General features: G+C 37.6%; 1 non-coding gene across 1 annotated transcript; it reads right to left on the bottom strand.

Annotated features, from left to right (window-relative positions):
- Positions 1-1,715: 1,715 nt before the first annotated feature.
- Positions 1,716-1,819, bottom strand: LOC114233864 (U6 spliceosomal RNA). The gene has a single exon (XR_003620053.2). It is a non-coding gene; the product is annotated as a U6 spliceosomal RNA (small nuclear RNA).
- Between the last annotated feature and the right edge of the window lie 9,001 nt (positions 1,820-10,820).

Here is a 10,820-nt window from a genome sequence, read left to right as displayed (position 1 = left end):
TTAATTTTTATTTTATTTTGGTAAGAACATTTAATATGAGACTTACCAGATTTTTAAGTATACAATAAATTATTGTTCACCATAGGTACAATGTTGTACTATAGGATCACTATGGTTGTTTATCTTGCTTGACTGAAACTTCATGCCTATTGGTTAGTAACTCTCAATATCTCTTAACCCTGTCCCTGGTGACCACCATTCAGATACCTCATATAAGAGGAACCATATAGTATTTGTACTTCTGGAACTGGCTTACTTAACTTAGCATAATGTCCTCAAGGTTCATCATTTTGTTGAGTTTACTGACAATTCCATTAGGAGACAGAGAAGACTTTTACACAAAAACAAACTCAATACAAACCATCATTTCTCATTATTTTTTAAAATATATATATTTTCATTGATTTCAGATTGGAAGGGACAGAATCATCGATTGGCTGCTGCCTGTACACCACCACCCCCCTCCACTCGGGATTGAGCCTGCAACCTGGGCATGTGCTCTGGGAATCGAACAGGTTCATAGGTCTGTGTTGAACCACTGAGCCATGAAAGCTTGGCTTTCCTAAAAATACTCACCCACTGATATGTTTCCATTGATTTTTTGAGAGAGAGAGAAAGGGAGAGAAACATCAATGTGAAAGAGAAACATCTTGCTTCCCAAACTTGCCCCAACAGTGGATTGAACACGCAACCTAGGCATGTGTGCTGACTGGGAATGAAACCCACAATCTTTAGATGTATAGGATGACACTCCAACCAACTGGGCCAGCCAGTCAGGGCAGCATTGCTCATTCATGTTCACTGAAAATTACAGCTAATAATGCTTCCAAAATTGTGCCTCTCCCTCTGACATTTCACTATGTCACTGGCTCTGGCAACCCATTCCCTACAGTCCTATAAAAATATATCCTTAGCAATAAAACATACACACAGAGAGATACGTATGCATATGCACATACACACACTCAAATAGCTATACTAATAAAAGGTTAATATGCTAATTAGGACAGCCGTCTACCAGACGTCCATCCGGACGTCCATCCTGACAAAGCCACAGTGACTACGAGGCCCAGGGCTCAGGCAGCAATGGGCTCAGGCAGCCTTGAGCCCCAGCAGCTGAGAGGCCTGGGGCTCATAGCAGCCATGGGTTCACGACTGCCATGGGCTCAGGTAGCCATGAGCCTGGCGGCTGCGAGGCTCAAAGCTCATGGCACCTGTGAGCCCCAGTGGCTATGAGGCCCGGGGCTCAGGCAGCTGTGAGCCCCAGCAGCTGTGAGGCAAGGAGTTCAGGCCTCGCAGTCACTGCGGCTGGCAGTGGCGGCAGCAGTGGGGTGGTGGGGGTGGCGCCTTCCCCTGATCAGCCCGGTTGCCTCCCATAGAGGGAGCCCAGACTATGGCTAAGGGACAAAGAGACAGATCTATTAGTAGGACATCCTCTGAGGACTCCCGGAGGACTGTGAGAGGGGGCTGGCTTGGCTGAGGGACCTCCCCTTCAGTGCACAAATTTTTATGCACTGGGCCTCTACTATAAATATAAAATACAAATGAAGGAATGATTTTTACTGGCGCAGGTTTTTTTTGTTTGTTTTTTACTCACTGGTTCTTAACTAACAATATGAGGAAAGTAAACTTCTTTTCTAATTTCCAGTCAAGCTAGATTTTAAACTTTTTCCTAAACTCTGAACATATCCTTTTTGCAACATATGAGTTATTTTTTAAATATGGAACACTTCACATATTTGTGTGTCATCCTTGTACAAGGGGCATGCTAATCTTCTCTATATCATTTACAATTTTAGTATCTATCTGTGTTGCCAAAGTGAGCAGGCAGCACCATGGATGTTACCATCTGATTGAAAATATTCTGTTTAATGTTTTTTAAAACCAAAAGGGAAAACTGTGTTCTTGCGACTATATCAGTTTGAATAAAAATGCATTTATTGTTATTTGTGTCAATAAAAAGTTTTGAGTTACTGTTTCCCTTACTCTGTATTCTACAGGAATAAACAGCATACATTTTATATCAAATAGAGACATACACCATTTTGGACAATTTAACCCACTGCATTTATATAACTATAAAGGGACTTCAGTGCTTTTTAATATCCCATAGTAGTAGTTAAAGATAATAAAAAATGTAAACAGTAAGAAGATATGCTTATTTTGAAAGTGTTCTCTGATCCTGTATCACCACATAATGGTGTGTATAAAACATACCACAATTCTGAAGTTAGAGGACATAGAGTATGAAAAATTATATTTATCATTAACATCTGCCTGTCATTTCTCTTAAAATCGTTATACTTCAGTCATCTTTAGATAGACTCTTTTAAAAACTCTGATAAATTCTGTCGCCTAGCAGAGTATCTTTTGTTAACTTGTATTATTGGGGAAAAATGCCCCGTGGCTTTTACAATCACACACGCAAGTTGTTTTAGGCTCAATGATTTTAAACCATTTCTTCCAATGGTTTATCTTCAACTACCCAAGCACAAGTGGAATGGGAAAAGTGGAACATTTCTCTATTACGTTGCTTTCTACTGTTTAAGCAATCTCCTTTAAAACCAGGAGAAATGTGACAAGAAAACTACTTTGGGGTATATACTAGTATTTACAGATTTGTCTCTTTTATTTAATGACCGTGAATGCATCTTCATTTTATATGTGTTAGGCATCTAATTTTATCATAGTAACTAGACTTGATTCTATATAACACTGCACGTTTTATAGCTAAGGATCAATTTAATTCAATAAACATTTTGGTATTTTTTTTTGTATGTGTTTTCTTAATTTGAAGGGACAAAGAGACAGATCAAAGGGACAGAGAAAATGGCTCCACCAATTTAAAAGAGTTTGACGGTTCCTCAAAAGATTCTTAACCTTTTTTAAAAAAATACATAACCCTATTAGGCATCAATTTTACACAAGAGAAATAAAAAGCAACCCACACAAAAATGTTTACACATTATTTCTAATAAGAAAATTAAAAACAACTCAAATGACCACCAAATGATAAGTGGATAAAAATATTGTTTACAATAAAAAGAAATAAAGTACTGATCCATGGTACAACACGGATGAATCTTGAAAATACTATGCTAAAAGAAAGCAACACAAAGACAAGATATTATGATTACTTTTATGTAAAATGTTCAGAATAGATGAATCTATACAGAAAAAATTAGATTAGTGATTGCCTAGGGCTGGCAGGTGGGATTAAATTGGGGGGTGACTGCCAATGGGTATGGGGTTTCTTTTCAGAGTGGGAAAAAAGTTCTAAAGTTAGATGGTGGTAATTCTAAAACAACTCAATAAATACACCTAAAAGTACTGAAGCCCTAGCCGGTTTGGCTCAGTGGACAGAGTGTCGGCCTGCAGACTGAAGGGTCCCAGGTTTGATTCCAGTCACGGGCACATGCCTGGGTTGTAGGCTCGGTCCCCAGTAGGGGGCCTGCAGGAGGCAGCAGATCAATGATTCTCTCTCATCATTGATGTTTCTATCTCTCTCTCCCTTCCTTTCTGAAATCAATAAAAATATATTAAATATATATATACATATATATATATTTAAAGTACTGAATAGTTCATTTTAAATTAGTGAATTTATGACATTTTAATATATTTCAACAAAGCTGATTTAAAAATCAAGCGTCACTAAGTTATAGAGATATGTCTATATAACATGATACAATGTTAAATAAAAATACATGGAAGGGTATGTAATTAATTAAACAAGAATAGCCATAGGTTGATAATTGTTGAAGCTGACTGAGAATATCTGGGAGCTCATTTTACCTTTTCTAGTTTCTTTCCAATCGTCCAAATTTTTAAAATCAGTTTAAAAAATAATTTCCCCAACCTTACTTGAAGAGCATGCCCATGTGCTTAGAAAAATTGATTGTACTGTAAGTATAATCCTTATTTCTGTGAAATACCCATTGATTATGTCAAATTAACAATTGGCAGATATTAACCACATTTGACATATTAAATAAAATTCCTAGATAAATAAAATGAGCAAACGTGTCCCCTTGAGAGCTGATGGATTGTGTTCTCTTTGGAAATCAATCACTTTCTTATTAAGAAGGGAACACTGATGGTTTGACTTTGGATGGAAGGCACACAATGCAATATACAGATCATGTAAAATATACACTTGAAACCTCTAAAATTTTATTAACAAATGTCACCCCAATAAATTTATTTTTTTTAAAAAGAAGGTTGACTTGGGACTTTACATTCTAATTTGTCTATAGTCTTTCATGTGTAGGAAATGAATGAATCCTTGTAACATAAATTTTAAAAATCTATCTTCTTCCTCCCTAAAGATTTCCTAACATCCCCTCTGGAAGAAAACTCTCATCTTAGTAAGGAATTAAACCCCATCATTTTATCAAAACTAAGATCAAAGCAGGAACCCTTTCTTTTATCACCTATGACTTGCTACCATTGTTTGCCTTCAGGGAGCCAAGTCCAGACCAGGGCAAGGGTCAGTCACATCTCCAGACAGAATTTATATATGAATTAAAACTTATTTGCTTTCACGTTTTATATGGATGCTGAGCTGATAGTAGGAATAAAGTTAAGAAAAGGTTGGTATTTAGATTCAGCATGAGAGTAAATGTTAATCCTAGAATGAAAGGCTTTATCCAGGCGCAGCACTAGTATTAGCTAAGATTAGTGGTAGAATTAGGGTTAGTTTTAGATAGCATAATTATAATTTTATACTGGAGTTATGTCTTAGAACTTTTTGTTTAATATTAAAAAGGATGAAGTTAGAATTGAGTGTATTTTACTGTGATATTAGATTAAGGTGACCAGACGTCCGCTTTTGGGGGACAGTCCCGATTTTTAACAATTTGTCCCGCGGCGTTCTAAAAAAGTCCCGATTTTTGGAAAGAATGCACGACAAGCTAGGGAACGGCGGGAGAACGGGAAGGGAATATACGGTTTTCGGCGGCCATGTGGCTATTTAGCCAGGATATGAGTTTTATATTATTTTTGTTAATTTTATAATGTTAAACTTCAATAATAACAAATAATTGTTGAGAACTGATTGTCGAGAACTGCTTATCAAAGTTCGCATTGTTGATCAGTTGTTAGAATTCGACCACCATTGTTTGGACTTAATGAACAATGGCATTTTTGGGGATTGGCAACGACGAAAACATTTTGTAACTGTCTCTCAGACGATACACATTGTACTGCGTGCTAGTAAGCTAGTTAAACAAGTGATGTCATTACAAATCAGCTATTCAGATAATTTAGGTAAGTAATTTATTTATTTATTTCATAAATACATAAATTTTCTTGAATTTAGCAGACAGTACTCATATTATTTATATTTTATAGTGGCGGCAAAAAGTCTAGCACCGGCCTTGAAAGTGACACTTACGACTTACGTTACGGCAAATTCAGAGGAAAAATAATACAAGTTAGTATTGTTATTATTTAGAAAGAAATATAGGATTAAAATTAAAATAATTTTTAAAATATAGTTACTTTATAACAATCAAATTAATTTAATTTATAAACTAACAATAAAATATGTTCATGTAATTATGTACCTACTTACTGTGTTTTTAAGCAATAGGTATATAATAATTTATAATATAATTTTAAATTACTTTTTTAGATTTTTTAAAATATATTTTATTGATTTTTTTTACAGAGAGGAAGATGAGAGGAATAGAGAGCTAGAAACATCTATGAGAGAGAAACATCAACCAGCTGCCTCCTGCACACCCCTCACAGGGGATGTGCCCGCAACCAAGGTACATGCCCTTGACCAAAATCGAACCTGGCACCTTTCAGTCCGCAGACCGACGCTCCATCCACTGAGCCAAACCGGTTTCGGCAGATTTTTAACATAATGAGTAAGAAAAGAGGATGCAAATTCAACGATGATCTAAGAAGTGAATTCCCTTTTATTAAAAAAACCAAAAGCGATTACAATATAGACCAAATTTTTAATCAAGAACCCCCCCTCCACCTCCCCTCCACCCCACCCCCGGTCAATGGTGTCCCGCTTTACCAATGTTAAAATCTGGTCACCTTATATTAGATGAATATCTTTTTTTAAATTAAGTACTATATATATTTATTCAATAGTAGAAGAAACAACTAGTACATTTTCTTCTTAGCCAATACTTATATTTTTTAACCTTTGTTTTCAACAGACTCTATTTTATACAAATTTATTATATATACAGGGTGTCCCAAAAATGTATACAAACTTTGAATAATAACTAATTCCAATGGGCTAAATCTGGAAAGAAAGAAAGATCCATTGAGCTTTCAGCTGTCAAGTGTGTATATATATTTTTGGGACACCCTGCATATATTCAATTACATTTTACTCTCAATATTATTTTGTATTGCTTTCAGGTATACAGCATAGTGGACCACCTTACAAAGTGGCGCCCCTGATATTTCCAGTACCCACCTGGCATGAGACATAATTATTACAATATTATTGACTACATTTACATGCTGTATTTTACATTCCTCTGACTATTTTGTATCTACCAATTTGTACTTCTTAATCTCATCACCCCTTTCACCCAGTCCCCCGACCCCTCTCCCCTCTGGCAACCACTAATCCGCTCTCTGTGTCTATGAGACTTTCAATTTTGTTTATTTTGTTCTTTAGATTCCACATATATATGAGAGAATATGGTATTTGTCTTCCTCTGACTCTCTTGTTTTATTTAGCATTATACCTTCTAGGTCCTTCCAGGAATATTTTGAAAATATTGCAAAACCTTTCAGCGCTCACATATTTCTTCTCTTATTGCTTATCTTACGCATGCGTTTTAAAAGAATAATGAAAGGGCTTAAAAAAACATAGGGTTATACTAATAACTGAACTCTTAAATTAGTAGTTTTATCTTATAGATTGTTCTATATGACTCCCAGATTTTATGAGAAATATTTGCTTAATAAAACATTTGTTAGGCTACTTAACAAAGTCATTGCAAAATGTTTCATGTATCTTTCCATCACCATTGCAAAAAAGTAAAAATCCAAATCAAGGTGATCAAAAGCCAGTACTGAAATGACAGACATGGAGAAATGATCTGTGTACACCATGAAACAATAACAAGCCCAACAACAGCCACATCCTTCATGAGAATACACGACTTAGTTCCAGCCACAATGTAACATTTATATTCTATGAACGTGACAGCAACCACGGCACAGGCATTGCTTCTCAGTTCCACCAACCTTACCCAATTTATCATTCTTGTTTCAAAACAGAAAGCAGGAAATGTTTTCTAGGTATTAGGAGCCATGCCAAAGAGGATGAAATGTTACATCCCTTTAAGAAATTGCTCATTTTAAACTGTAAAAAAGAAACCGGCCTTGATTGACACAATGCCATGGAATAGTGTGGTTTTCTTGCTTGTTTGCTAACTAGCTCTCTACGTCTTTTCCTCTATTTTTCAATTTGAATCAAAGCGAATAAATGTAGTTAATTAAGAACAAGACAAAAATTAGTTTTTTAAAATAGAGAATAGGGTAAAACGTGTATGTGAAGACCAGGGGAACAGCACTGGCTGGTTGGCTCAGCTGGTTGGAGCATTGTCCCATACACCAAAAGGTTGTGGGTTCAATTCCCAGTCAGGGTACATACCTGGGTTCCAATTCAATCCCTGGTCAGGGCATGTATATGAGGCAACCAATCTTACATGGATGTTTCTCTCTCATATGGATATTCCTTTCTCTCTCTCTTTCCCTTCCTCTCTCTCTAAAAAAATAAATAAAAATTTAAAAAACACACACACATACCCTCAGGACCTCAGGATATCCTCAGGTAAGGATTAAAAAAAAAAAAAAGACCAGAGGAACAAATACTAATAAAGAATGCATGTCATTCGATTTTCTACATTTACCTATGAAGAGTGCAAATTCATGTTAGACTTCCCTAATTATAAACATAAAGAGAAAACAAGATGTTATGAGATTTGAATAGTTACTAAATTAATCAATTAATAAACAATCATTTAAAACCTGTATTCTTTTGAAATACTTATAAAAATATATTTTTATTGATTTCAGAGAGAAAGAGAGAGGAAAAGAAATATAGAAACATCAAAGATGAGAAAGAATAATTGATCTGCTGCCTCCTGCATGTCCCACACTGGGGATAGAGCCCCAACTCGGGCATATGCCCTGATCGGGAATTGAGCCATGACCTCCTGGTTCATATGTCAATGCTCAACCACTGAGCATACTAGCCGGCCTTAAAGCACTCTTTGCTCATACATGCTTCTGTATGTAAAAAGATGGAAATATAAAATGACATTATCATTTATTATCTCTGTATCCCTTAAAAACAATTCCAGTCTCAAGAGCAAAATGACAGTGTGTATTTATGCAGATTTCTTCAAGTAAAGCAAGGAGCTATGGCATAATAAGTCTATTTCTAGTCTTGCAAGCCTTTAAGAGAATTTAAAATAGTATCGTTTCATCAGGGGCCAAGTTTCATTTCAAATAGTGTGTAAAATCTAATAATACTCAGCAGGTGATAGAGGCAATGCATGGGGAAAATGAAGACAACATAAAACTTTACCAGGGATGTTATAGTCGGGACTGGAAATGTTTGAAGTTCTTTTGTTTAGGTTACGTAACCATGTACAAGGGGGAAGAAAAGGAGTCACAAGCTGGATAACTGTGTGGCTAGAGCAACTTTCTCTTCTTATCTCCCTCACATATTTTCACACTTACTTTGTAATATGTTTTTTTATTGATTTTAGAAAGGGAGGAAGGGAGAGGGGGAGAGAGTGAGAGAAACATTGATGTGAGAGAGAAACATTGATGTGAGAGAGAAACATTGATCAGCTGCCTCTGGCAACGACCCTACTGGGAATCAAGCCTGCAACTGGAGCATGTGCCCTGAAGGGGAATCAAACCTGTGACCTTTGGTGCAAGGGATAACACCCAACCAATTGAGCCACATTGGCCAGAACCATACTTGTTTTCTTTCTAGGCATTTAACAGTCCCAGAGGAGATAGTGAATTGGAAAGAACACTTACGGGGAGTCATAGAATCTGAGTTCTCATTTCGGTTTTGCCTCCAGCTAGTCTTTCTCTTCATCTTTCTCAGCTCAGTTTGAACCTTTAAATGAGAAGGCTTTGCTGTCTAAGTTCACAGCCCAGATCTATCTTCCAGTAGTTATATGACTTGAAGCAAATGACTTCTCCCATCATTTAACTTTATACCCGGAAATGGGTTCCAACCCTAAATCTTACAGAACTTTGGAGAGGACTGAGCTAATGTAACTGGAAAGCTCAGAGTACCAAACACATAGTATATGCTCAATAAATGTTATGATTTTATCCTTCCCTTTGCAGTCTCCCCCTAAGGTCTCCTCAAGCTCTAACATGTTTTTATATTAAGAACTAGTAGATGAAAACCAATGCCTCACCAGCATGGAGCACAAAATGGGATCTCACCCTTCTTACTTTTAATGTATTTTTTTCCTTTCTATTGAATTTATTAGGGGTGACACTGGTTAACACAATTACACAGATTTCAAGTAAGCAATTCTACAACCCATCATCTGTACCCTGTATTGTCTGTTCACCACCCCAAGTCAAGTCTCCTTCCACCATCATTTCTTTTTAGCGTCCAGGTTAAATTACACTATGCCTCCATGAGACCTTCTATAGAAATTCTCCTTTTCCCTCCTTTGGCAGTCCCAAGATAAGTCCATGAACCCCAAGGAGCTAACTGGGCCCTAGTTCCTCAAAGAAGAAAAGAAAGATAGAGGAAGAAAGGAAAACTCTATGCGCCAAATTCACCGAATCCCGTGTTCTTTGCTGTGTATGTGCAACAGTCACATGGCAACCGATACATGACTGATTGGATGGGGGTTGCTCAGAGGGTACATTACCCTCTCTGGCCTGGGCAGAGTTCCCCTGATCTATTTCAGTGCGTGCGCATAATAGCTGGGGAGAGCAGCGGAAAGGAAAGGAAGCCCCGCCTCCCCAGTGCTGGGCTGAACAGTGTCTGCTGTATACCACTCTCTGTCTAGACCTGCATGACCGCATCAAACATATTTTCAGCGTGTCTCTTTTATTAATTGTGCATTCATCCACACATGCACAGCCACTGCTCTGAGATACGGCAGGAGTGGCTGTGTTAGAGAAAAATCTGGCACTGTTAATACACTATCTGCAACTTCCCTTTCTTTACAGCAATGGTCACGGCTCTTTTCCTCTGTTTGCCTGGTGAGTCTGGGTCTCAGGCATATGCCCTTGAGATCAGAGCCCCGTGCCCTCGACCCAGACTAGCAGCAGGACAGGGTCAGGTGGGGGTGAGGGGCAGACAGAACACTCCTCCCTGCTCTTCTCCATAACCTGATGACCACTAGGAATCCTCCCACACTCATCTGGTTCTTGAGGCCTAGCTTTCCAAGGCCTGACGTAGTCTACATTAGCACGGACTGTAGAAAAATACCCTTGTCGTGCCCCTATGGCTCCCAAAAGGTAATTACAAAGCTTTAGTCTTATTTTGGTATCTATGCAAAGAGCTGGGCTATTAATTTCATCGTCTTTTTCAACACATCGGAAGAAATCTTACTATACTCAAGTGGCTAACTCTCTTGATAGTCATAATAACCTAAATCAATCTTTTCACAGCCCTGGCCAGGTAGCTCATTTGGTTAGAGCTTCGTCCTAGTAAGCTAAGGTTGTTGGTCTGTTTCCTAGTCTGGGCACATACAAGAATTAAGCAATGGCCCTAGCCAGTTTGGCTCAGTGGATAGAGCATTGGCCTGTGGACTGAAGGGTCCTGGGTTCGATTCCAGTCAAGG

Source organism: Eptesicus fuscus, chromosome 20 (assembly GCF_027574615.1).
Source record: "Eptesicus fuscus isolate TK198812 chromosome 20, DD_ASM_mEF_20220401, whole genome shotgun sequence".
Taxonomy (NCBI): Eukaryota; Metazoa; Chordata; class Mammalia; order Chiroptera; family Vespertilionidae; genus Eptesicus; species Eptesicus fuscus.
This window is presented reverse-complemented; position numbering and strand designations above follow the sequence as displayed.